The following is a 27,623-nucleotide window of genomic DNA, read 5'->3' on the forward strand; positions in this document are numbered from 1 at the left end:
GGTTGACCAGTGGGGAAGGCTTGCTCCATGCTCAGGTCAGCAGCCTGATGGGTAGCAGCACATGCCAGGTGCCTCCCTACCTGGAAGCCCACTTGAGCAGTTAAAAGATCCCTGTAGGATTAGAGATTTCTCAGAAAGACGGACAGCCAATGAATTTTTCTCTTGCAGTGATTCTGAAACTTGAGGGTTCAAAACCACCACTGATAGTCACAAGTCCAATGATAACCATAGGCCTTCTCCTTAGTTGCTGAAATCCTAGTGTAAGACTGTTGTAGATCCTCTCAAACCCATTCCAGGAGCATGCTAAGTAGCAGAGATTCTCTGACCACACCATGGAAGTGTGTTTTCCTGGTGGTGCTTTGGGATTATCCATCAGCTCACATTCAGGGACAATTGAGTATTTGCGATAGGGATATTATTGAGGACATGGTTTATTGTATCACATATGCTTTCCAAATGACAATCCACAGAAGCAATTTCTCTCTGCAGTCTCAGTACCACTCCTGTACTTCTCTTGAGGAATTGTTTTCATTTTTTGTTTTGTTTTGTTTATCTCTATATTGTGTGAATAATACTACTTATAACTGGGTGGATATTCATCCAGGCCACATTTGGGAATCACTAATAAGCTTTATAACATACAGAAGCCAGCCTAAACAAATTAAATCACTGTCTCTGGATATGGCGTCTGAAAGCATTTTTCAGAAGCTCTGCAGTGTCTGTAATGTGCAGAGTTGAGATCCACTGGTACCTGAAGAATCCTCCACTTAACATTGGCTGCTAGAAAGCCCGTGGCCAAATATGCCAGCTGCCAGCAGCAAACTCACAGGGGCTGGTGGCTTCCCCTGGAGTCATCCCTCTCTCCAGACACTATCCTAGGCTTCAGGTCTTATTTTTCATTTGTCAATATTTTTTCAACTTAATTTTAATTTTTTTAAAGATAGGGTCATACTCTGTCACCTGGGCTAGAGGACAATGGCACAATCATAGTTTACTACAACCTCAAACTCCTGGGCTCAAAGGATCCTTCTGCCTCAGCCTTCTAAATAGCTGGAACTATGGGCACATGCTACCATGCCCAATTGATTTTTAAATTTTTTGTAAAGATGGGGTCTTTCCAGGTTTAAGAGACCAGTCTCAACCTCCTAGTCTCAAGGAATCCTCCTGCCTTGGCCTCTCAAAGCACTGAGATTACAGGTGTGATCCGCTGAACCTAGCCTGTCAATGTACTTTAAATGTGACTTTATCTTGTTACAACATGTTCTCTTTCAGTGGGAGACTGTCTGTGGGCAGCCTTCTTGAGCTAGCTAAAACTAAAAAGAATAGAAAGGATCTCTGTAATGGGCTTATCTCATGGACACAAGGGAAGAAGTGTAGTTTGAGCTAGAGGAAGAACAAGAACCAAGATTGAGAGAAATATGAGAAACCAAGGTTCCTCTTTCCTAGTTTCTTCACTTTCTCTTCCCCCAAATGCTCCGAAAATGGGTAAGGTGATGTGGTCTCAGTTCAGCTGTCAATGGAAAGTGACTGTTGCCTCCTAGTACTAATTGTAAGTTCTCAGGAGGAAGACAGCAATTGGTCCAGCTTGGGCCCAGTCATTTCCACCAGGTCAATTTATATTCCCACCAGGGCCATGGGAGAGGACTAATGACCCGCCGACATGACTTCCAGACCCACCACTGTAACTGTGAGGGACAGTTCTTAGAGGAGGGAGGTCATGAGCTAGCAGATACCCCTAAAAACAGCTCACCAGCAATTCTCATAAGTCACTGTAAGCCTTTCTGGAATAAGAAAGAGTGTAATTGAATGGACTAGGATGCTCAACATGAATTATATCTGGATCTCTCTGGGAATTTGGCCTCTGGATCATTGTAACATTAGGGAGATAATAAGAAATGTCACACGGAGGACCTATGGGACCAAATGTGCTGAGGAGGCAGGTGACAGCCAACATGTTGGCATCTCTAACCTCCTCAAACTCATTGGGCCAAAGTCCTATCTGAAGCCATTTCTGAATCTCATCCTAGTAACGCACCTGTATGTGAAATCCACGTCAGAGATGATTCTGGAAAACCTTAGTCAATGTCCTTTCAGGGCTCTTGGCCTCGCTTGCCAGAATTGCTTTAGAAAAATATAGAAAGTGGAAGGCAATAATTCCATGTTAGCAGACATTACCATTCACCAGGGTTCAGTTCACAACACTGATGGTTCTCAGCACTGCTGCACAAATTATGACAAATTTCAAAGTCTCTGTAGAAGAGTCAGGACTGGACGAGGCTTCATTTGTCAGATGACCACAAATCAACTTAAAATGAAGCTAGTAGTATTAGCTGTAGCAGATAATCATCAGGAAAAATTTATATTATGTAGCCATAATAAAGATAGCTATCATTTTTTGAATATTTACTATGTGCCAGGACCTGTGCTAAAGAAATGACTTACCCTAATTCTTATAATTGCAGGATTATTATACAGGGCATAATACCGGGTAAGTTTTTATTAAACTTTTATTGAAACACATCTTTTTAGTGCATATAATTTAAACGTTTATCTAGATGAATACTCATGAACTCGTCACACACATAAGCAGCCCTGAGATTGAGAAACAGCATGACCAACCCTTGAGATTCATTTCTGTGGTCCCTTCCAGGCACCATTCCTACCCTTCAGGGACCATTGTCCTAACATCTAGCAGCATAGTTTTGTCTGTTTCTGTCCTCTACACACATGGGATAATAAATCGAGACCTTTTGGGTCTGCCCCTTTTTCACTCAATATTATTGTTTTCTGAGTATCATCCATATTGTAGCCTGAATGTGGATCATGTGTTCTCATTTCTGAATTGTATTCCCTTATGTGAATGTGACAAAATTTATTTTTTCGTCTACTGTTTTTGGACATCTGGTTATATCACATTTTATTTTTACTATTACAAATAGTTCTGCTATGATCATTCTAGTACATATGGTTTGGTGACTACATAAATGCATCTCTATTGGGTATAAAACTAGAAATACAATAGCTGAATAATAAGGCCTTGTGTATGTTCAGCTTTATTAGATACTGACAAACAGTTTACCAAAAAAGTACGCCAATCTAGACTTCTACCAGCAGTGTAGGAGAGCCCACTTCGCCCCACATTCTCATTAGCCTTGATGTGGAGCTTTTTCCTTCTAAGAATATTTACTTTTTCTCCATACTAGATTGGACTGGTACATCTTTCACTATATTTAATCCTAGGAATTTGATGTTTATTGGTGCTATTATAAATGGAGTCTTTTATTTTAATTTTTTACTTGTTACTTGCGGATAGAAATATAGTTGATTTTTGTGTATTGATTTTGTATCCAGCAAATTTACTAATTATACCTATTAATTCTAATAGCTTTGTATATTGGCCTAAGGCTGCTGTAACAAACTGGCACAAACTTTGTGGCTTAATATAACAGATATGTATTCCCTTACAGCTCTGGAGGCCAGAAGTCAAAAACATCCGTTTCACTGGCTAAAATCAAGGTGTCAGCAGGGCCATGCTCCTTCCAGAGGCCCTGCAGGAGAATTAGTTCCTTGCCTCTCACAACTTCTGGTGGCTTTGGCATTTCTGTCCCCACATCACTGCCTCCACCTTCACATGGCCTTTTCCTCCTCTGTCTGAATGTTAACCAACTTCTACCTCCCCCCCTAAGGACACCTGTGATGACCTGAGGGCCTTTAGGGCCCACCTGGTAATCAAGGATCATCTCCCATCACAAGATCTCTAACTTAATCACAACTCCAAAGAGCCTTTTACCAAATAAGGTAATATCTGCAGGTTCCAGGGATTCAAACTTGATATATTTGGAGGAACAGCATGCATTTTTCAGCCCACCACAGTTTGTAGGTTATTTTAGACTTTCTGAATACACAATCATGACATCTGTGAATAATAGCAGTTTCATTTCTCCAACATAGCTTATTTTTTTAGCTTCTTTTTATACATAGTATCCTGTATAAGTAAACTACGATTTGAAGGAAGTTAAGGTAATTTGCACAAAGATTCTAGTATCATAGCTAGGATTTGAACTCAGGTGTGACAGACTCCGAAGTCTGAATTTTTAACCACTATGTTGTACTGCCTCATATTGGACCAAGTCCTGTTACTCTGTGTGTGTGTATACACGTATATGTATATACACACACATATATATACGTGTGTGTGTGTGTGTATACAGCAATTCTATGCAAAAGGCCTTCTAAGCAATTGCTTTTTTCTGACGGCTGTCTATCTTCTTAGATCCAAGATATAATTATATTCAGGAGTGTTTTAAATCTCTTGTATAGGGTCGGGCGCGGTGGCTCATGCCTGCTGTCTCTGGGTGCTGGTTTCCTCTTGGTCAGGGGGCAGATGAACCTGCCTGGGTAGCAATAGAATCCATCCCTGTTCATACCTCCTTTAAACTGCACTTGATTCACTGCTCCCTGCTTTAATGTTTTTTTGTTCCTTTCATTCAAAAGTCCAGAATGACTCTTCACTTTGTCTGAGATGGCCAAGTAGAAGTCATAACCATCCTAGGAACACTGGCATTAGGGGTAGTATGTCTTGCTTCTACGTTTTTGCAGTAGCAAAACTATCGAAAAATTAAGTTTGAAAGGATAATAAATGTATAAGGGGAACCATGGGATAGTCATAATACCTATCCTCTTGGCTATTGTTATTTTTGTTGTTGCTAAACAACATCTGAAAATTATAAGTTCGTTATTACTATCTATTCATAAGTATTTGTAGATAATGCCTGAGTAACACTGTCATCATTATAGTTTCCATGTGACTCCATGGAACCTGCTTCTTAGGATTGAAGACACTGCCATAATTTATATTCAGAGTTTTGCATGTCATATCCTGGGAAGGCAAAAGAGAAAGGTAGACACCCTCCCCCTTCCTCTCTGAGTAAAAGCTCGTATATGGGAAAGTAGAATGACATCATCACATTATCATACAGATGCAGGACTAGAGTCCAAGGTTTCTGGCTCCGAGTCCAATATCTGTTCCTTGTTCCTCTCTGCATCATGGCCCTGACACCCCACTAATGAGCTGGGAATAGTCCTAAAAAGCCAGAGCCCCAAGGATGTCCAGGTGGGGTAGTGCAGTCCCAGGCCACGTTGTGGATCTAGGGTTACAACCAGGGCGGCCTCCTGGACAGTGCTTCTCCCTCAGAAGGCTCCTGAGCTTGAGGTTGAATACTCTCTGCAATTCTGAATAATTTTATCTATGAATCTGTGTTTTGACAGTGAAGTCTGATGGGATAATGGGACACTCACAGGGGCTTGAAGCCTTAAATCATTGGTGGTCCTGCTTCCGGCCACCCAGGTGGTTCTCAGGGGAGTCTGGTGAGCCTCGGCCCCCATCTCCTCCAGCCTCGGTGAGGTATAGGCAGAGTGGGGCCCCAGGACACACCCAGAGTCTTGGTGGGGAGGCATCAACACACATCTAGTGGATGGCCAGCCAGATACCACATCTCTAAGGCACCAAGCCTCTCCCTGCCCAGTCCAGGTGTCATGCACATCCCAGCATAGACATTTAAAAGCCTGTGACAGCACCACCTGCCATGGATTGGCATGGTGAGCCCACAGAAAGGGGGGAGCCTGGCTTGATTTCTTCCATGCTCACCCCCAGGGGGTGGCCGGAGGGGGAACCCGGCAGCCCTCAGTGGGGCAGAGTGCATGCATCTTGCATCATGGGGTGGCCTGGGGACACCTATAACGATCCACACTCCACTGCCAGTGTCACCATACTGGAGGCCTCCCTCAGCCAGCCACAACCAGCTACACGCCTGCAGAGTCCCCTCTTCTTTCCTCCTTCCCAAGCCTTGCTTGGGTTCGCCTCTTCTGGACAGCTCAAGGCAGCCTCAGGGGAGGAGCTGCAAAATACAAACCGTCTAATTTCAGTGACCCCGCATACAAGTTAAATGCTCTCATGTTTGGCTTTACATTTGCATTACACCATATAAAGATGAACTGTAAATTCCATGCTAACAACTGAAAACTTTAATTTTTCTTAGAACGACATTAAATAACAAATGAAAAGCACCAAGAGGGAGAATGCAGCAAAAGCTATCTATAGCAGCACTTTGTTCCTGCTTTTTAACCTTGAGGCCCCTCATTTTCATTTTGTACTGAGCCTCACACATTATGTAGCCTGCTCTGGTTACAACTTGCTCCTTGCGTAAGCCAACGCTGTGCCAGCCTGGCAGCTGTTCCCAAAACCAATGGCTAGAACTCCGTCTCACAATAATGTGACCGTCTGGGAGTGCCCCGTGGTGACTCACGGCTTAAGACTGTATATTTCTCGCTTGTCTGAATGCAAAGTAAAAGTGGCTATTTTTATAGAACAAAAAACCAAGGAAAATATGGAATTCAGTCCATCTATATGCGCTGCTGCACCTGAGACGCTCAGCACACATAATAAATCTGTCTTTGGAAACTTGCTCCTTTGCAGTTTTGACACAGATAAATGACACATATTAAATCTTAAGGGAAAAGAACCAGCTGCTGTAGTTGTTGAATTACTAAGACAGACGCCTCCAGGCCGCTGATGTAAAGTACCAGCCAAGGCCTCCCAAAAGGGTACAGGTAAGCTGGGAGAATGTCTCCAGCTCCTCCAAACTTGGGAAACTCAGGATATTGTCTCATATCACTGATTTGGAACTCTAGAATTCATTATCATAAACTTGGACTTTGACCAGGAAGAGGACCTTTTGGAGGACATAGGCCAAACCAAACCAGTGGTTCAGAACTTGGATTGTCTAATAAAATTTTTCTTTAATCAGAATGGGTACTTGGTGAAAGAACAAGGAATATCAACAGACTATTTGTTCACTGTTCAGTTCAGTGTTGAGAGCAGTCAAGGATGACAACAGAGATGTTTCTGGAAAGTTAGAGCCAAAAATACCTGGGAGATGATGTGTCCCTTCACCGAGGTATTTTTCTGGCCCCGAGTGAAGCTCCTTGAGGAGAGGGCCGTGGCATCTTTGTTTTTACATCCCCTAGTACTCCATAAGTTGCCTGGCTTGGAGTAGGAGGATTGGGGAACCTTTTTTTCTTTAAATTAAATTCAATCTAACTCCTTCCTTCTTTATATGAGGAAGCAATGGCCAAGAGAGTTTTGATGGTATTCTCAAAATTACACAGCTAACTCGCGACAAAGTGGGGACCAGAATGGAGACACCCTGACCACAGGGGGAGTTGCATCTATTCTGTCACACTTGGAGGGAAAGTCGGTGTCATTTCCTCTGAAGGCTACTTGTGCCCCATATGGATGGAAAAGAATCTCAACAATGAGCTGCTTCCCACAACGTTGGCAGAATTCAGGAAAGGGAAAGGATGGGAGTCCAGATGAAATGGTGGGGCTAACAATGGCTCGGAAAAGGAAACCAGCCTCACAGCTCAGGGGACCCACTCTTGGTCCCAGCCAATACCCTAAGGTCAGGGCTCCTTGCAGAAAGGTAATTGCAATATTTCTTATCTGCTTTTTCTGAGGTAGGGGCTTTTCTCCACTATATGTGGATTAATTCATTGAATACTCTTAACAGGCCAGTTAGGAGGACACTGTGATTAATTCCATTTGACTATGACCAAGGGAAATTTGCCAGTGAAAGATAAGAGTCAGGCTTCTACCCCAAGACCCAGAACCATCTCTTAGCTCTATCACCCATCTGGCCAGAGAAAGGAAGTGCTCACCAGAAACAAAGGGAAGTCCTGCAGAAGAAATAATGTCTGACACCCTCGATGACAGCAGGAGTCCGGCACAAGCTATGGGGAAGACCACTCCTGGGAGCGCCTCCTAGCCCCACTTCTGTTCCTAAACTTGGAGCTGGATGCCCCCATTGTTGAATGTCCCTCATTCATTGTTCCTCACAGAGGAGAAGAGTCAGCATGGTGTGCTCACAGAGACCATGGTTCCTGCACTTGGCATCTCCCATCTACAGGCTGTGAACTTGGGCAGGTCACTTAATATCCCTAGGCGTCAATCTCATCATTCATACACTGGACACTAGCAATGCTTCACCCGGTGGCTGTGAGGAATTAGCATGCAAGCATGTTGTAAATTGTTTAGTGTCAGCCAACACTCAGTCCATTCCAGTTGATTCAGAACTAGGACCAACTACTTGAGAGCTTGAGAGTGTGGACTTTGGAGCCAAACAGATACGGGCAAGTTGCTGAACCTATCCCAGTTTCATTCTCCATATGTATAAAATGGGTGTAAGAGTGGTACCTACTATAGGAACGATGGACGGCATGTGCAAGATGATGCCTAAACATTAATAGTAAAAGTGTCTATGCCTTTACCTGGGATAATGTGCCATACAATAACTAATAATAGAGCCTGACAGGGATGTGTCAGCATTAATTCCTTTCAAACAAGGACAAAAAGACAATGCCTTATAAAGTGCTCAGTTTCATTTGTGTTTGATAAATATAAGCTAGTGAGGTCATGTACTTGGCAGTGGTGTTATTATTCTAAGCACTAGTGCGGGTAGAGAAGCCTGTGATCCTGTGTACATCAGAGCTAAGCAGCACGGGAATCTGGGAAATTGGGACTCTGCCCTTCTCAGCCTGTTCTGGTCCAGATTATAAGGCTGAACTTTATCCTAAATCCCACACTGTCCCAAACCTTGCAGGAATAATTTCCTGGACCCACTAACTATGTCACTATACAGGTCCCTGTGTTCGGAATGGGCTATGCCCCAAAAGGCCCTGGGCTTGCTTCAATGCTCTGCTATTGCCGTCTTGAAATAATAATTTTTTCAACAAGGGGCCCCACATTTACATTTTGCACTGAGCCCCACAAATTATGTTCCCCAGTCCTGCTACCTGGTACTGTGGGACCCTCTAGGACCTGGAATCTACCTGGTTCCTGCCAACTTCTTGCTCCAAGCCCCATCCCACATACTGTGCCCTGAGCATCATTTCTGACCCACAAGACACAGTCCTGACCTTCACCGCTGGTGAACTTGTGAAGTGAGGTTCAATTTAGCAGTCATCTTACAGGTATTTGTCCTCCTGGGATCTAGGATTGCTAGAGCCCTGCCTGAATTGCCATACCTTCTTTTCTTTGTAGATACTAGGTACTTAAGATATTAATGTGCTAGAATGCTATGCATTTTTTTAACTTGCCTCATCTCATTCAGTTTTCCTAATAGCTGCTAAGGTAGATAGTATTTTCCCTATTTTATAGAGAAGGAAACTCAAAAAGTTTAACTAGCATGGCTAAAATCAAATAACAGGTCAGAAGTCACGCCTCAGGATAAACACAAGTGTGTTTGAATCAACAGCCCCTGGACCACACTGCCTCATTGCACTCCTTGGTTCCCTCCCACCAGCCCACCTGCTCAAGGACTGACATCCCTACACAGGTGCCCAAGCTGGGCTTTCATCCCCACATCATTTCTCTGAAGACCACCATTCTCCCAGGGTTAAGGAAGGAGACATTTTACCACAAGCACATAAGGAGTCTATATATTAGGTTCCTATGGCTAAAAATAAGCCACAAACTTGGTGTCTTAAACAAGAGAAATTTATCCTTTCACAATTTTGGAGTTCAGAAATCTGAAATCAGTAGCTGCACTGAAATGAGGGTGTTGGCAGGGCCTTGCTCTCCCTGAAGTCTCAGGGGAGAATCTATCCCTCACCTCTTCCAGCTTCTTGTGGCTGCCAGCACCCCGTGGCTCATGGCCACATCACTGCTCTTTCCAGTTTGCATCTTTAGTCTCTCTGCTCCATCTTCCTGTCGCCTCCTCTGTGTATGTGTCCACTCTCCTCTTAGGAGGGTCATGCGACTGCATTCAGGGCCCACCTGATAACCCAGGACAATCTTCCCGTGTCAAGCGGATTGCTTTAATCAATCACACCTGCAGAGACCCTTTTTAGCCATGTAAGATAACAATCACAGGTTCCAGGGAAGAGGACGTGGGCATCTTTAGAGGAGGGTACTTTTTCAGCCTACCAAAGTCTGCAAACATGCAAATAGTTGGGGGAATTAGACAGAAAAAGAAAGGATTTCTGGCCCTGTCAGAAGCATTCCTGAGCAGCCTCCAAGCCACGCAGCCCTGTCAAGAGACCCGGCTCCCCTGTCCTTAGCACGATCCTCTGAGGAAGGGAAAGTTTAGGGAGAATGAGGCAGGAAATCCTTGAGCAAGGTCCTCAGGGCTAAAAATGATCCCAAGACTCCTAAGGATAGCAGAGCTGAAAGTTAAGCTGTCCTCGGGAGTTTCCACATTCCCTTCTCACAAGCTTTTCCCAGCTTTGCAAGTAAAATATGTGCAAAAACCATTGAAGTCATTAAGAATTCTGCTCTGGGACCCGGGTGTTTTCAGACAGTGAGTGGCCAGTAACCATCTCCTCTCACTCCCCTTCAAGGCTGCTATTCTTTTCCCCTCTTATAACTCAGCTGGAACTTGCTGTTTCCATTTCCTCCTTCCCTGCTCACATCTCTCTCATCCTTCCACACTGGACAAGTCATTCCCACCCCAGGAAACCTTGCAGGGCCACATTCAGTCACACTCGAAAGGTACAAAGTACATTAACTGGTTCCTGAAAGAACAAGGGAAGAAAATGAGTAGAACACAGATGCTCTTGGATAAGCCAAACCCTCAGGAAAAGTCCCTCTCACACCTGACTTTGTGCAGGTGGGGGCTCCCCTGTCAGCTGCACCTGCTGGTCAGCAGGGGCTTCCAAACACAAGACCTTTGATGGACCACTGGAGAGGAGCAGAGAAGACCTGAGGCAGACTGTGGAATGAACATGTCTGTCTTTTATATAGGTACACAACTCTGGCAGCAGGGCCAGTGAGACTCTGTGGCGGTTGAGAGTAAGGATGAATGACCATCCCCGCATATCAGACACAGGTGCAGCCTTCGTGCAGGAGGGGCTGGGACGAGTCTCCTCCAGCGTCTTCTGGGTATATTGCTCTAGTCCTTTCCATTTGCTTCACATTCCTTTCTGGGCTGGGATAACATCTCCCACATCCTGGCACCAGGTGGATACAAACTATGTCACTCAAATTTCTTTCTTCAAAGAGCAGACTTTGTCAGCTAAGCATCTATTGTTCTAGCTAATCCTGTCCCCATTTGCTCCTGCACTAGTTTGTGCAGGAGCTTTCACTTCCCTCTAATGAGAATGTGTGTCTGCGTCAGTCAGCTTTGGACCAGAGAAGCAGAACTAGCAGAAGAGAAACAGACTAGATATAGACAGATATAGATGCATGATATAGATATATCTAAAGTTAGAGGTATAGATGATACAGATATAGATACAGGTATAGGTAGAGATATAGATTACATAGATAAATATAGAGGTAGGTATAGATACAGATGGATTTAGATGATATCTTTATATACACATAGATATAGGGATGGAGACAGAGATAGAGACAGATAGAATTAAGCAACTGATTACAGGAAACTGACCCATGCATTGTGGGAGCTGGTTAAATCATCCCAGTAAGGCAACCTCTGTGTCTAATGCCGGAGCTTAAAATCCACAGAGCAGACATTAGGAAGGGAAAATTGTGAGCAGGCTGGAGCCCCACAGGCACAAGCTGGAACTCGACAAGGACAGCCTAGCACCACTCATCCTTGTTGCCTCTGACGTTGGTGGAGGGGTAGACAGGGCCCCTCATCACTGAGCTAACGCGTCCAGCTGGCCCAGCTAATGCTTCACACCACGCAGGCGAGCCGGCAGGCTACCGACAGTGTGGGTGTGCTAAGAGACAGCTGCTGCCTCCCTTATGCCCTCCAGGATCTTGAGAGACTCTTTCTGCTGACCCACCCTAATGAGAAACACACAGAAGGGCAATTCTGTCCATCAACAAGCCAAGTTGGCACGTTATGAAGCCACCACAGCGCCTTCGGTCGAAGGCCCCAGGAAACAGACTCCAAGCATGCAGAAGATTTATTGGGGTATGTTCTTTGGAGTGAAGCATGTGAGAGAGAGGGAGGAGCTGACCCACGAAGCAGTCACCACAGGAGCTGATCCGCATGGCGCTCTGGAGCAGGGGTGGCCTGGGGGTTGTCTGTAATTGAGGCAAGGCTGCCTAGGGACAGAGTCCCAACCTCAGGTAAGGCAGAGAGGCGGAGGGCAGCTTCAGGGGGTGGGCACTGTGCTGTGAGGTGTCAGCAGCCACCAGCTCAGCAACTGGGGGTGAGTGCCCTGGTCCCCAAGTGGGGATCTGGATGGTACCGCAGTATCCAGCACAACTTGCTTCACAAGTGCCCTCGGCTGGGCTGACGTACATACCCTGTGCCAGGAGAGGGGTTTGCAAGTGGGCGAGGCCCCTCGTACAGCCGGATGATTCTCCTGTGACTAGTGGTTCCTAGTCCTCTGCTTCCAAGTCTTTCTCCAGCTACAACAGCTGGAGTGGGAATTTCTTACCACTCTCCCGGTGGTTTTCTGTTTAACTGCTTCATGCCTACAACATGTGGTTACCTGGATGTCCCTCCATACCCAGGCTTTCCTCAAAGAATCTGGGTTCAGGAAATGTGGAGACTCCACCTTCAGAAAAGCTGCCTGAGAACCTCATTCCTCTGCTCTGCTGGGAGGGGTGGGGGAGCAGCATTGTCTCCGCTCTCTAAGTCATTTTCCTAGTGACAGTGCAGGATCCATAAATGACAGAAAACACCAGGCTATAATTCTGTCATTTCCCAGAGCCATCAAACCACCCACTTACACACTGCTGTCCCTAAACATTCTCAAAGTAAAATCACCCTTAGAATGTGAGAGTCGTATATAAATAAAAGAGCAGACAAACACAAAATGCAGAAATTATATCCATCTTCCAGTGTCTTCTGCCCAGTGAGCGACACCAGTCCTATCTAGTGTGCAAGACAGAACCTGAGGAGCCTCCTTGAAACCTTCGCCTCCTGCAGCCCTTGTATCAGCCCCAACTGTCACTCTTAGCCCTTAAAGAATTCTCTGGTACTCCTCTCCTTCTTCACAGCTGCCTCCCCACCCTCAAGCTGCCATCACCCCTCCTCCAGCCACTGCAGTGGCCTCTAAATCTGTCTCCTTCATCTTCTCCCACCCCCTTCCAATCTGTTCATCATCCCACAAACAGAATGGTCTTTAAAACATGCAATTCTGATTACACATTTCCTGTCCTTAAATCCTTTGTGTCTTCCTACCTATGGTGCTCAGAATAAAAACCAAATTCCCCATGGGGTCTATAAGCCTCCTCATGGCCCTTTGAGGCCATTTGAGACTTCAAGGCTCCCCTTGCACCTGGCTGCACTGCACCTGCGGGGTTCTGCGGGGCCGGCCTGCTCCCAGTGCCTTCCCTGGGCCTCCCTCTATCGTTTTCACACCCCTGCCTATTGGCCATCTCCTGGCTTAGCGGTTCCTGGTGCAGACTCTGTAGTCAGACTGACAGGCTTTCAATCCCCAGCTGTAGCCCTAGTGGGTGTTGTTTTAACTGTGTGTTCTAAGACAACCTGCAGAAGCTAACTGCATGGTGGAGGCAATAGTAGCGCCTGTGGCTGTGGGCGCAGGTGGGACAGTGCGAGCATGTAGTGCCAGGCACATAGCGTGTACTCAGAAGTGTCGGTCATGGTCAAGGTGCATCCCTTGGTCTCAGCCCCAGCACCATCCCTCAGGGAGCCCATCCTCGGTAGGCCTTCCCTGAGCCAGGTCAGGTGTCCTCTAGGTGCTCTGGTGGCCTCCTGTCTCTTCCTTTCACAGCACAGAACCCAAAGTGGGTTTGCTGTCTGCTCTTGGCCTTGAGTCCCATCAGGCAGAAACACTGCCTGGTGCTCTCTGTTATAACCTCAGAGGCTGCCAGTTTCTCAAAATAAACATTCCCTTTTCTGGTGCCCTCGGGAGGGTGTGGGTATGGGTATGGTATGTGCTTTCTGTTACTATATATGGAATGGGAGTGCTGAGGCAGTAGACCACGCCTGAGACGTGTCCTGGGGAGACCTCCCAGTGGCTGACAGCACTGCGGAAAGGACCCACTCAGCTCTAGTGAGCTCTGGGAGGGCCCGCGACCTGCATAGCCACATTGGCTACCTCCCCAGCCACCTGCAGCACTCAGAGCAGGATCCCAGCAGGGTGTTGGGGCTCTACCACCGAGGACAGTCCTATCCACCCACAGTGACTTCCTGCCTTGTCAGACACACCCACACATCTAGCCTGGCTACCGGGCCCTGTCGTTTTGATTTCCACATCTCTGGTGGGTCAGAAGCACATGCCCCAAACATCACCCTGCTCTGCATCTGAGCCGGCCACAGTTCAAACTGAAGGGCCAAGGTGATGCCTTGAGAGGACTGACTCCAAGTCAGAGCACTGCCATTCATTCTCCGTGTGACCTTTAGCAGTTACTTGGAATCCCTGATTCATTTGACTCTTTGTAAAATGAAAACAATGAGACAGATGACTTAGGTCCAGCAAGCTGAGTCCTGGGCTCTCTCCACCTCTCAGAGAACCTGCCCCCCACACACACACTGATTTCAGTTGTAGGCGACATGGGATCTGATACACATACTCGATTGGACTGAGGGCAGAAACCTCACTCAAGCTGGGTCTCAGCCCACAGTGATGGCACAGTATTGGGCACCATAGCTATAGAGTCAGGACCAGACTGGCACTGATGCCAGGAAGACCCACATGGTAGCTGAACTTGGGGAGGGTGACTGCAGCCTTGTTGAAGGAACTGCTCCCGGAGAATGGAGCAGAGAGAGGCAAGTGACACCAAAAACAGAGACAGGAGTTGCCTGACGACTTTCCGTCCCTGTGAGGCGCACTTGCAATTCCTATAACGGGGTGCCTGAAAATTCACCTGCACCCCATCCCTTCAGCGGGGTTCAGATTGTTTCTCTTCCAGGTAGCCAAATGACTAAAATGTCTTCTCAGGTGAGTCAGTTAAACAAAATGTCAAGCAATAAGAATGCTCTGCTCACAACAGTTTAAACTTTTCAAACACCTCTGTCTTTCCTTACCTCTTTTTCGAACCCAACGTTATGAAGGAAATGGATGCTGGAGGAAGGGTATTCACTGAACAAGTGAGGAAACCAAGATCCAGAAAAGACAAAAGACACTCACAAGGTCACCTAGTGAGCTGGTAGCAGTCAGGGTGAAAGCAAAGCTCTGACTGCTCACCCCAGAAAGCACCTCCAGCAGGGCCGTCCAAAGGCCCCTCTTTCCCATGGCACCCCCTACCCACAGCCAAGGCCGTTACAAAGTCAGAGCTCCCCACGGAATTCTGCCATGGAACAGGATGTGCCCTAATCTGTATCCCTGAAAGTAACCAGATAGAAACCACAGGGATGTTGGAGTTGGGGTGTGAGCGTAGGCACAGAGCCCAAGGGAAAGCTACACGGCCACTGAGCTGCAGAGAGCACAGCCAGCCACCCAGCACGGTCCCGGTGAACACCCACAGGCAAGGGGAAGCCTTCCTAAAGTGGGGACAGGATTCAGCTAGGTGGGAGACATTTGTAGGTGGTCGGCCTAGAACTGCAGCACTGGACTCCAGCCACTGGAGACCCCCCTGGGCTATGAGCAACACCTGAGAGGGAGCCCAGGTCGGAAATCACCAGAAGCATCAACCTAAAAATCCCAGAGCCTGGAGAGGATGGTGAGGCAGTTTCTTGCTAATTATCCCAAGACATCTTTGCTCTATTAAATATGGCTTCAGGAGAAAAATAAAAGATAGGACTTTAAAAATAAATATTTTGTTTAATTAATGAATATATTCTTTTAGAGACAAGGTCTTGCTATGTTATCTAGGCTGGTCTCATATTCCTGGCTTCAAGCAATCCTACTGCCTTGGCCTCCCCAAAATGCTGGCATTACAGGCAGTAGCCACTGAGCCCAGCCTAAAGATAAAGCTTTTTAAAGATGTCATTCCTATGAGCAAAAAGTCATGTATTTGGAACAGATGTTAGCACTACAATAAAATACATCGTTTTGAATCTTCGTTGTCTCTGGAGTCTCACTATCAGGCACAGACAAGGCACAGGCATTGCACAGGGCAGTTTCTTCTGTACAAAAAATGAGTGCTTGCTCTGAGCCTGGATCTAGCTCAGCATTAAGCCCTCTTACATGTGTTATTCCGTTTTACGGATGAGAAGCTGAGGCTTTAGAATTTAAGATTACATAGCTCGTAGGGGTAGCCTCAGTCCAGAACCCTGGGCTTCACTTTTGGTCTGTAGTTGCTGTTCCTTTGACTTATCTTTTGCCAGGTCTAAAGCAGGGTGGGAAGGATGGCAGGAGTGTGTACAATTCCCAGGGCCCAGGGATCTCCAAGGGGGCCTGGAGCCCAAACACAGCATATAAACAAACTCTGGGAAGACATTTAGCTCATCCACCTTTGCTGAGGAGCCTGAAAAATGTTTTTCACCGAAGTCTGGGTCTTGAGATAATGAGGCACAGAGTCAGGGAAACTAAGGTTATGTTGGTTATGGAGATGTCTTCCCTTCTCTGAGCTTCAGTTCCCCTCCCACAAAATATAGGTAGATGAGATGATCCTTCACGTCTGCGCTCACAGTCTCTATTTTCAGATGATGTTCATTGTTCATCTAAATTCTGCCCACAGAAAAGAAGCTAATTTAAGCTTCAGGTTAAATAATTCAACAGCTGGCACATGGTAGGCCCTCTGTAAAGTCCAGAGTCATTTAAGGGATGCCACAGGTATCTAGACTTTATCATCCTATCTGTGTCCATTCCCATAATTTGCTAAAACTCGATCAGCCATGCTGGCTGTTGTAAAGCCTGTGGTTTGTGAAAAATATTTCAGGGCTCAAATCCCAACCAAGGAGCATGAAATCCCTGGGAGGGAGAACCCAGAATGTCATTGAGACTGACAAAGAGATAGCATAAAATACAATGAGTCCAATCTCATTCATGAATATAAATGTGAACATTCTAGACAAAATCCAGTAAATTAAATTCAACAGTATATTAAAAGAATAATTTATGACAACCAAGTAGGGCTTACCAAAAGATGTAAAGCTGTTTTAATATTAGTAAATCTGTTTATAAACCGAATGAGTGGGTCAAATAAAAGAAACCATATGATTGTCTCAGTAGAAGTAGGAAAGTCATTTATGAAGACTCAACATCAATTCCTAAAGGGCACAGTCTCTAAAATATTAGAAATAAATGGCACAAGTGGATAGTTACAGATGGTTTTCTTTTTTTATGGAGAGGCCATTCCATAGCTGAATGTCTGTGAAATTCCCCATTTTCTGAGTTTTGGTAGAAGGCAGAGCAATCTTCCACTGTAGAAATGGAGAAAATGCCAAATACTCACTCACTATTCTGGGCACTGCCCCCACCCTGTAGCAACAATGAGACGTTTGGCCTAAGCTTACATGGTGAAGCTTAGCAAGAAGCTAGCAGCAGAGAATTTTTTATGGTGGTTCTGGTAACAGGAAGGTCAGTTTCCAAAAGTTTCTGTTTTGATAAAGTTCAATTTATTATTTTTTCCTTTCATGATTTCTAAGAAATTGTTGCTTAACCTAAGGACACAGATTTTTTTCTCTTATGCCTTCTTATGAAAGTTTTATAGTCTTAGCTCTTGTATTTGAGTCTATGATTCATTTTGAATTAATTTTGTATGTAAAGTGAGGAAAGGGTCAATGTTCTTTTTTTTTACATAGGAATATAAATATTTCCCAGAATACTATTATTATTTAACATTATTCTAGAAATTCTGGTTGGTGTAAAGAGATACAAAGCATAAGTAGGAGGTATAATTATTGGAAAGGAGAAAAACCATCATTATTTATAGCCAGTATGATTTCATAACCTAGAAACTCAAGAGACTCTACTATAAATACAGAGATTAATAAGAATTCAATAAGATCATTCAAAAAATCAATAACTTTTCTATATACTAACAGTAAAAATTTAAAGAATATAAGAAAACAGTAAAGATTACCATGCGCAATAGCAAGAAATAAATGAAATTTATTCTTTTATAAATGAATTTATAAAAGAAATTCAGAGAGAAAGAGAGGAAGGGAAGAAGGAAAGCTGGAAGGAAGGGAGGGAGGGGAGAAGTAAGGAGGGATGGAGAGAGGAAGGGAGGGAAGGAGCAAGAGAGGGAGAGAAAGAAAGAGAGAGAGAAAGAAAGAGAAAAGAAAAGAGAGAGAAAGGGGGTCTATAAATATACAATGAAAATCAGAAAGCTTTATTCACATAAAAGCAGCTAACTCAATATAGAGATGTCAATCTTTTAGATGGAAAAACCTGATAATATATAGATGTTAATTTTCCCAAACAAACTTATATGTTGGGATTTTGGGGGCAACATGACAAATTATTCTAAAATTCATCTGAAAGAATGAATAGGAAAGAACAGCTTAAAAATTTTTTTGAGCAGTGAGGGAGACCAGATGAGAGGATATTTTATAAACATATAATAATTATTATGTTGTGTTAAAGGCCCCAAATAAATAGATGGATCAATACAATAGAATGGATGAATTAGTCTGAACCAGAACCTGACATATATGAGAACTTTATGTGTGATCACTGAAATATAGGTGGAAAGCCTATAAATAAGCCTTTAAATCAGGCGCCCTCAATCAGGGGGCCAATTCACTGTCCCTCAGACTGTTGGAGGGCAGGACTATAGTTTAAAAAAAACAAAACTATGAACAAATTCCTATGCACATTGCACATATCTTATTTTGAAGTAAAAAAACAAAACAGAATGGGCGGCGCCTGTGGCTCAGTCGGTAAGGCGCCAGCCCCATATACCGAGGGTGGTGGGTTCAAACCCGGCCCCGGCTGAACTGCAACCAAAAAATAGCCGGGCGTTGTGGCGGGCGCCTGTAGTCCCAGCTACTCGGGAGGCTGAGGCAAAAGAATCGCTTAAGCCCAGGAGTTGGAGGTTGCTGTGAGCTGTGTGAGGCCACGGCACTCTACTGAGGGCCATAAAGTGAGACTCTGTCTCTACAAAAAAAAAAAAAAAAAACAGAAACAAATATAATCATACCGCCTCATGTGGCCCGTGGGCCACAGTTTGAGGACCCCTGCTAAATGGTTCCATTTTGTGAAGGCAAGTTTGAAGTCTTTTGTGAGTTAGAAAGGAAAAAACCTGGATAGAACTCCATATGTGGCTAAAGGCCTGGTCACGTAGAAGTGATTAAAGGCCTGGCTTCATGGGGGCAGGCCTGCAGGCAGGTACCTGTAGATCTCAGGAATTTCCAGACTACTCCCTAAAGATGAATGACTCCCTCCAGATGGTCTGTTAAAGGTCAAGCATTCAAACAGCTTATTCCCCCAGAACCTTGTTTAGTGGTTTTGTTTTTGATTACATAGCATAAGAATAACTTTAGATAATGCTAATGAAGTGGTTATCGGTTAATCTGTAGACCTGTAGGAGCCAGGCAGTGAGAGGCCTGGGGCTAAGGTTGAAGTCATGTGTTTATTGATTAATTGTGTGTACATGTAGTATTGCCTACATAAGCTTTGGTGGAAGAAATAAAGTTGCTGCATGCCATGAGAGAGCTACAGACTTCCTTATTTACCATACAATTTCATTGCAGGTCTTAATCTATGCGGCACCGCACCACGCAACTTTCTCACAACACTGAAACATCACTAACCACTTGGGATCAGGATGTATATGTTACAGTGTAGCAAGAATGAAAGGAGATCAGTTCATAGGCTGTTGAAATAGTCCAAGAGAAATATGATTAGTGGCAGAGAAGTTCTCTGGGTTCCTAAGCCATAGCTGATGACTGTGGAGTCATCAGGCAAGTAGAAACACCCCCTGGGAGCAGTGCATCCCAGGCTGGTGGGCAGGCATATGGGAGGAGTCAGGCACATCCAGTAGCCCTCAACAGAAAAGCTGAATGTCCTGCTAGTTGGCAAAGGAAAAATATAAAATTAGGGCCCACAGCCATTTCCAAAGATCAAGCAAGAAAGGGTGAATTTGGACATAAGAGGTAATATATTGATAACTGACACAGAATGCAAGTATCGAGCCGGTTTCCAAACATATTGAGGGTCTCAGCTCTGGTCACAGTTGCTAATATCCTAGTGGCCAAAGCAAGTCACCTGAGCAAGTCCACAAGTAACTGAGTGGAGAAAGTGTCCTCTGCAAAGAGATGGAGGAGAGTGGATATTGATCTAATAATAATCCAAATGATCCCCACACAAATAGTGCTACTAGATTGCACCAACACAGTGAAAAGGAAGGTAAAGAGATGATGCTACCCTTGGCATGTTTGTTCCCCAAGCCTCAGGCTGAAAGTTGATCCCTAGTGTTGGAGGAGGGGCCTGATGGGAGGAGTTTGGGTGAGGGTGGATCCCTCCACGATGGCTTAGTGTCCTCCTCATGGTAATGAGTGAGTCCTTACCCTATTAATTCCCAGGAGACATGACTGTTCAAAAGAGCTGGCACTGCTCCCCAGCCCTTGCTCCCTATCTCACCACATGATCTCTGCATGTGCTGGCTCTGCTTCACCTGAGGCCCTTGCTGGAAGCAGATGTTGGTGCTGTGCTTCTTGTACAGCCTGCAGAACTATGAGCCAAACAAATCTCTCTTCTTTATAAATTACCAGCCTCAGGTTTTCCTCTCCAGCAACACTACACAAACTGAGACAGATGAGTTTTAGAGTTTGGATATGAGCAGATGGATGAACGATAATGCTATTTACTAACATAGGAAAGACCAGAGGATGAACAAGTTTGCAGGGTAAAATCAAAAGTTTGTTTTGGGTTTGTTGAATATCAGCATCTAAGAGGAGATGCCAAATAGGCAGTGAGACGTGAGTCGGGAGCTGGAAAGAAAGATCAAGTCTAGAAACAAGCATAATAGTCATCAGCTTATACAAAGTGTTTTATGCCATGGATCTGTGTGAGGTCACCTGGAGAAAGAGTGTAATGTAGCATAAGATCCATCCAAAGATGGAGCTCTGGACACTTCAATGTTAGAGAAGGAGTCAGCAGGATTGCAAAGGAATCATGGGTGTTGTGGAAGAAAACCAGGAGCCAAAAGAAAATGGTCTTTGAAGGAAGAAGGCCTGTCAAACCAATTACATTGTGGCGAGGAATTTGCACAAGAGGAGAACAGAGATCAAGGTTGTTGGTGACCTTGGCAAAAGCTACACAGGGGACCAGCTCCAGGAAGCACGGCCCTAGACGCTGGAGATAGAGAGGTGAATAAGATGCATTTCCTGCCCTTTAGGAAGTAGCAGCCTGGTGGAGAAGACAGGGATGCAAATAAATCATGGCAATACAGCACAATAAATCTTATAATAGAAAAACATTTTCCTAAATGCGTTCCACTGAGTGCTGTTTGAGGGAGACGTTAATCAGAGCCCTAAAACCAAAGTGTGCCAAGACTGGATACACTTAGCAAATGGTGCAGATAAATTCCCCATCTCAGAAGGCTTCTGAGATGCACGAATATTTTATAGGTTCTAAGAAATTCTGGAGTGAAGAAATCTGACTAACTTTGTTTCATGGCTGAACAAAGAATATATATAGTAGAAGATCTCATACGTCGGCATATTGGTTAACATCCTCCAGACAGGGACAGATTTTTTTTCTCAAGCCAAGTTTGGAAAGCACTAAAAGTAATGTATTAATGAGTTGTCAGATCCCCCAGGATAGTACTATATTTTTGCTTGGGGAAACCAGAAGCAGTCACCTGATAGGAAAAAGTATTCATCCAGCACCGTGTCTGGGCCTGCAATCTGTTTCTTCTCACATCAAGAGTCCAGGAACTTCACGAAGATTTGTAGATGACATGAACGTCCTGCAATTCCACCTGCGGGCCACATGGCCGAGCTGACAGATAAATAGGAAACACAACCCTCTGAGGTGCTGGGTGCCACTGCCACATGGGAGACAGAGGGAAAACTGGAGACAGGGAGAGACAAAGGGAAGATAAAGCTCTTTCCAAATCCAAGGAGGATGAAAGACCCTGGAAAAGAAGGAAGCCTTTTTATAATTTAAGAATTGCTTTGTTTAACTTCCTCGAACAGAAGGAAAAGAAGTGGCTTCTCTCTAAAGCATTTTCATCACCAGACTATCTGGTAGAAAATCTATAGAATTGCAGGTCTTCTTACTGCTGAAGGCTACATAATGTTCTGAAGAACAAAATATAGATGAATGGAACTTCAGAGCTCACAGGGCTAGAGCAAGTCAGCTGAGGGTCAGAAAGAGTAAATTACTTGACCAAGGTCCCCTCGCCAGCTAGGACTAGCCTGGGACTGAGCTCTCCCAGGCAGAGCCGCCTGCAGAGCTCTGGGTGTGATGTGCAGGGCTCAGGAAACCAACCTGCTGTTCCTTGGGACCCTCTCCACACCTCTGCCTTGTCTGGCACCCCCAAGGGTTAAGGAAAAATAATACCAAATACCAAATGCCAGTTCCATAGTAGAATCAGCCACAGTGAAAGGGAAATAAATGATGCTGAAGAGCCGCTGAGGCAGATTTCCTCACATCAGGACCAAGGAGGCTGGATTTCCCTGCCATGTGCCCTGGATCCTGTGGCCCAGCAGCAGGGGGATGGAGACAACTGTCTCAGGATCCCGAGTGGCTTTGAACCACAGGACACAGCCGGAGCTAATGAACCTCATTCCCGGGACACTCGTTCATGTACTGCAGCAGAGCTGAGAGGTCTGGCTTCTCCTTAATGCGGTAACTTCCCCAGAGGTAGAAAAATTAGTGACATTAAATCACCAGCTGGCTCCTCAGCAGTTTTAGGTATTCCTCAAATTTTCCTTGACAACTATGGCACTGTGAGCAGCAGAGACCCCATTAATACTTTGTTTAGCAAAACACACACTGCCGAACAAAACTCGTTCCTCCGTCTGCGGCTCTGGGGTTCAGAGGTGCTTTCTGAACTGGCAGGGAGGGAGTGGCCGATGGTGAGGCAGCAGGGCTCTCCCCAGACCTACTGGTGTGGGACAACGTGGGGGACTGGGTCCTGATGGTGAGGAGCTGCCAGGAGGTTGGGAGGTGGAGACTGCAAGATCCAGAGGCCGGGGGCATGGCGGCTCTCGCAGGTTCTGGAACCTGGAAGGTGAGCTGTGGCCACAGGAGTCCAGACTGCAAAGGGCACCTCAGTAATATGGTTCTGAGCAGTGGCTCAGTCACAGCAGGGCCCCATCCAATGTTCAGGAGTACAGCAGGTGGCATCTTTGCCACCCAAGGCTGGGGACCAGAGTCCAGCCCAGGGAATACAGGCAGAAATCCAGACCTATGGACTGAGATAGCGTGGTGAGAATAGGGATATGAGAGTAGCTACTTTTCTCAGTGACTCAACCCTGAAAAAATTGTCAAGTAAGCCCTTATCCTGATTGGGGTACAGAAACCAGATCTGCCCTTAGGGCTTCAGTAGTTCAGCTGTGGAAAGTGAGAACCACCAGAGCCCAGGAACTGCAGCACCCTGGGTGTCAGGGCACCACAGAGATACTGTCCCACCTCCTCATCTTGATTCAAAGAATCCAATTGTCCTCTGACTGGCGGAAGAGCAGAGATGAGGCTTTTTGCAATGGCACAGAGACGCCTTAAGTGAAAGGGGCAGGGTAGGAAGCAGCCAGGCCCTGTAGGATCTGGACCCAAAGATCTCAATCTCCCAAAGCCCACACAGGCTCTCTGCTTCTATTTTCACTTTATTCTTCTCTTGATCAATCAGTTTCCTCTGCTCACACACAGCCCCATTCTTAGATCACTTCTAGTCTAAAGTGCCTACCATCAGCTGGCTCCAGTGCCTGTGTCACTACATCCAAATTCTTTAGAACCATTGGCAAGCCAGCCAGCCACTGGCGAACAGCAAGTCGATGGGTCATTACCCAGTAGGTCACTAACCAGAAATTAGATCAACTATTCAGCAACTATTGCCAAGGAGGGTCTGTTCATACAATATTTGAATCCCTTCCAGGCAATTTGGGCAGGGAAAATACCAAAGCACAAATAGCAAAGGACTGGATAAACACTGCCATTAGAAATGCAATCTTGCCAATCACAGTGGCTCATGCCTATAATCCCAGCACTCTGGGAAGCCCAGGAGGGTGGATTGCTTGAGCTCAGGAGTTTGAGACAAGCTTAAGCAAGAATAGGACCCCATCTCTACTAAAAATAGAAAACTAGCCAGGTGCTGTGGCAGGAGCCTGTAGTTCCAGCTACTTGGGAGACTGAGGCAAGAGGATCGCTTGACCCCCAAGAGTTTGAGGTTTCTGTGAGCATCATCATAGCACTGACCCAAGGTGATAGGATGAGGCTCTGTCACAAAATAAATAAATAAATAAAATAGAAATGCAATCTTTTTGTAAGAATTTATAGCAAAGTGCATATGGCCAGCGTCATTAATGCCCTTCCACAAAGATATCCACATCCTAATCCCCAGAACCTCATGTTGTTACCTTATATTGCAAAAGGGAGTTTGTGATGTAATTAGGACCCTGGAATGGGGAGAGTATCCTGTGTTATCCAGATGGACCCAATGTCAGGACCCACAAAGACCCTTTCAAAAGGGAGGCAGAGTCAAGGATAGAAGGAGATGTGAGCACAGATACAAGACCGTGATGACCAAGCAGGAGGTTGGAGTGATGTGAAGAATAGGGCACAGCTAAAGAATGCAGGTGGCCTCTCGAAAAAGGTAGGGGAAGACTTCTCTAAAGCCTCCAGAAGGACCGTGGCCCTACAGACACCTTGACTTTAGACTCCTGACCTCCACAATTTGTGTTGTATTGAGCCACTACGTGGGTGATCCTTTGTTACAGCAGCAATAGGAACCTGTTACAGCCTGGAACCCTGGGATGCCTTCATCCTAACTGCACGTTCCCTGGGGTGCAGGGCTTCTCATAGGGACCCAGAACCACAGCTCATATTCATCAAGTGCAACTTAAATTCAAGCAAAGCCCACTCTGTTGTATATAGCTGGTACTTACTCTTTCCAAAAGTAAGCATTTGATTGACTTGGTTCATTACTATCCAACATAGAGTATTCTTCTGAACAGGATAATGAGCACTGGTACGCCTTGGTGGGGATGGCCTCCCTCTGGTCCCACCCAAAGAGCCTACTCCTTGACCAGGGCAGCAAGGTAGCTACAAGGAGGCAAATCTACCAGAAAAAAAAAAAAAAAAAAGCACAAAAAGTTAGGAAGAAAAGATGAGTATTTATGGGAGTCACCTGAGGACACCTCCTGCAGTCAGTAGAATTTAACATGCAGAAGTCTAGAAACAGTTTCGAGGTTTTAAGAGAATAAAGGCCCTACTGACCTCCTTATACCAACTTTGATGCCACTGTGACAGTGAGTTTAAATTGGGAGAAGCCATAGAGGGTTCCTCTCTTTGGGTTCTTTGATCACAGCCCCACCGTCTCCTATTCACCACTACAGTCAGTCATCCTCCCTATGTCAAAGGCAGCCACTTCTCCACATCTCCCTTCCTGCTCAGGCCCTTGCACTCTGGCTTGAAGGAGGGCACAAGCTTCCTGCTTGCCCAGGAACAGTATTTTTAGGAGTTTTAAGTAAAGAAAAAGAATCTGTTAAAGGCCATTTCAGGTTCTAGGCATGAAAAAAGACACAGTGCTTGAGCTTCTGGAAATCAGGATGGCTTAAGAAGTCAAGGAGATGTTTGAACTACTGCCTTGGGGACCGGAAGAAGCCATCGATTAGAGTGTAAAGGCTCAGGATTTCCAGCGTGATAGGTGTTGATATAGCCCTAAAACCAGGTCTTGGGGGCCCACTGGAGCCTGACCTCATTTAGAATTGCTGGAAAAATGCACGTGATAAGCTCAGAGGGAAGGCTGTAAGGGTTCAGTTTGAGCCTGCCGTTTGCCTATAGGGTTTTTTCTCATTATTATTGTTTATTTAATTATTTATGGTTTCTTCTTATAATATGCTATCTTTAAAAAAGAAATTGGGCATCCAGGCCAGATTATCCAGATACAATTTGGAGCTTTTCTGTGGCATTTTTTAAAAGGCAAGAATTTTTTTTTTTTTTTACTTGTTATCTTTCCATGTACACTCAGTGACTTACCTCAAAACAGTTTATCGGGCGGCACCTGTGGCTCAAGGAGTAGGGCGCCAGTCCCATATGCCGGAGGTGGTGGGTTCAAACCTAGCCCTGGCCAAAAAGAACCAAAAAACAAAACAAAACAAAACAAAAAAAAACAGTTTATCAACATTTTAAAACTGAATCCTCATTCAAGTTTCCCAGTCTCTATCATTAAATGAAAACCTTTGAAGTATTTTAATTTAAATTTTATTTGAAAAGATCATACACATAACATGATCCCTTTAATAAAGATTAAATAACTGAAATGCAAACATTTAAAAAATTATACATATATGTGTATATATATATTTTTTTCCTCTTAGCAAATTTTTATTTTTTTGTTATACTGTATTGGTTTTTATTTATTTATTTATTTATTTTTTATTAAATCATAGCTGTGTACATTGATATGATCATGGGGCATCATTCACTAGCTTCACAGACCATTTACCAAGTTTCACATATACCCTTGTAAGATGCACTGCTGGTGTAATCCCACCAATCCCCTTCCCTCTACCCACCTCCCCCCACCCTCCCCTCCCTTTCACCCTTCCCCCTATTCTTAGGTTGTAACTGGGTTATAGCTTTCATGTGAAAACCCTAAATTAGTTTCATAGTAGGGCTGAGTACATTGGGGACTTTCTCTTCCATTCTTGAAATACTATACTAAGAAGAATATGTTCCATCGATCCACAAATGGATTAATAAATTGTGGTATATGTACACCATGGAATATCATGCAACCTTAAAGAAAGATGGAGACTTTACCTCTTTCATGTTTACATGGATGGAGCTGGAACATATTCATTTATTTAAAATAGTTACCCCAAGGCAAGGTTTATCTGCCGTAGCCCACCTTTTCCTGGCAGAGAAAAATAACTGATACTCTAGTTTCTGGCAAATGCATGTGCAGCCCCCACACAAGGTTCTTGGGGAAGAGTCATGGCCAAGTTCATTTTATTTCTCCCTAGAGAATGGTGGATCAGCCCCACAGCATGTGGCTCTCCTCCTGCAAGATCTGGCCTCCTCATGAACCTGAGGCACGTGGTGAAGACCCAGGGGGAGCAGTAAGAGATCTATGGAAGTTTGGGCAGGAAGTGGCCTCCACACCCTGGACTACTGCTGAGACCAGGCTGGGCTCCCTGGACACCTTCCTTTCCTCCATCCCTGTGTAGGTCACTTTTCTGTCCTTGTTTGATACCTGCACCTCCCAAAAGTGTCTTGTAATGTAAACATTAGCCATCCCAAGGCCTGAAGCTGGTGCTCTGTGGCCAGCATATATTTTGGAAAGCTCGGGTTCTCCACCTCACACTCAGGTCCTAACCCTCCAGCTGAAGGTGGCTCTGTGATGTGGGATGTCAGCACTTTGGGCTGGGGATGGTGTGCCAAGCCCAAGTGCCCCTGTTACCAGCCACTGGTCACCTAAACGCCTATTTCAAGCAGGGTGCTGCTGGTCGGGTCCTGGTAAAGCCGGATGAGCCTGCATACTGATATTTGGAGATTGTTTATTCACTTCCAAGGCCTACTGTCATAGATAAGTTGGGGAACTGGACTCCATGGTAGCAAGGCAAGGACCCAGGGCACTCTGTGCACTCAGTGAAGTGACTAACTATAAACTCAGTCTAGAATAA

Source organism: Nycticebus coucang, chromosome 14 (assembly GCF_027406575.1).
Source record: "Nycticebus coucang isolate mNycCou1 chromosome 14, mNycCou1.pri, whole genome shotgun sequence".
Classification (NCBI taxonomy): domain Eukaryota; kingdom Metazoa; phylum Chordata; class Mammalia; order Primates; family Lorisidae; genus Nycticebus; species Nycticebus coucang.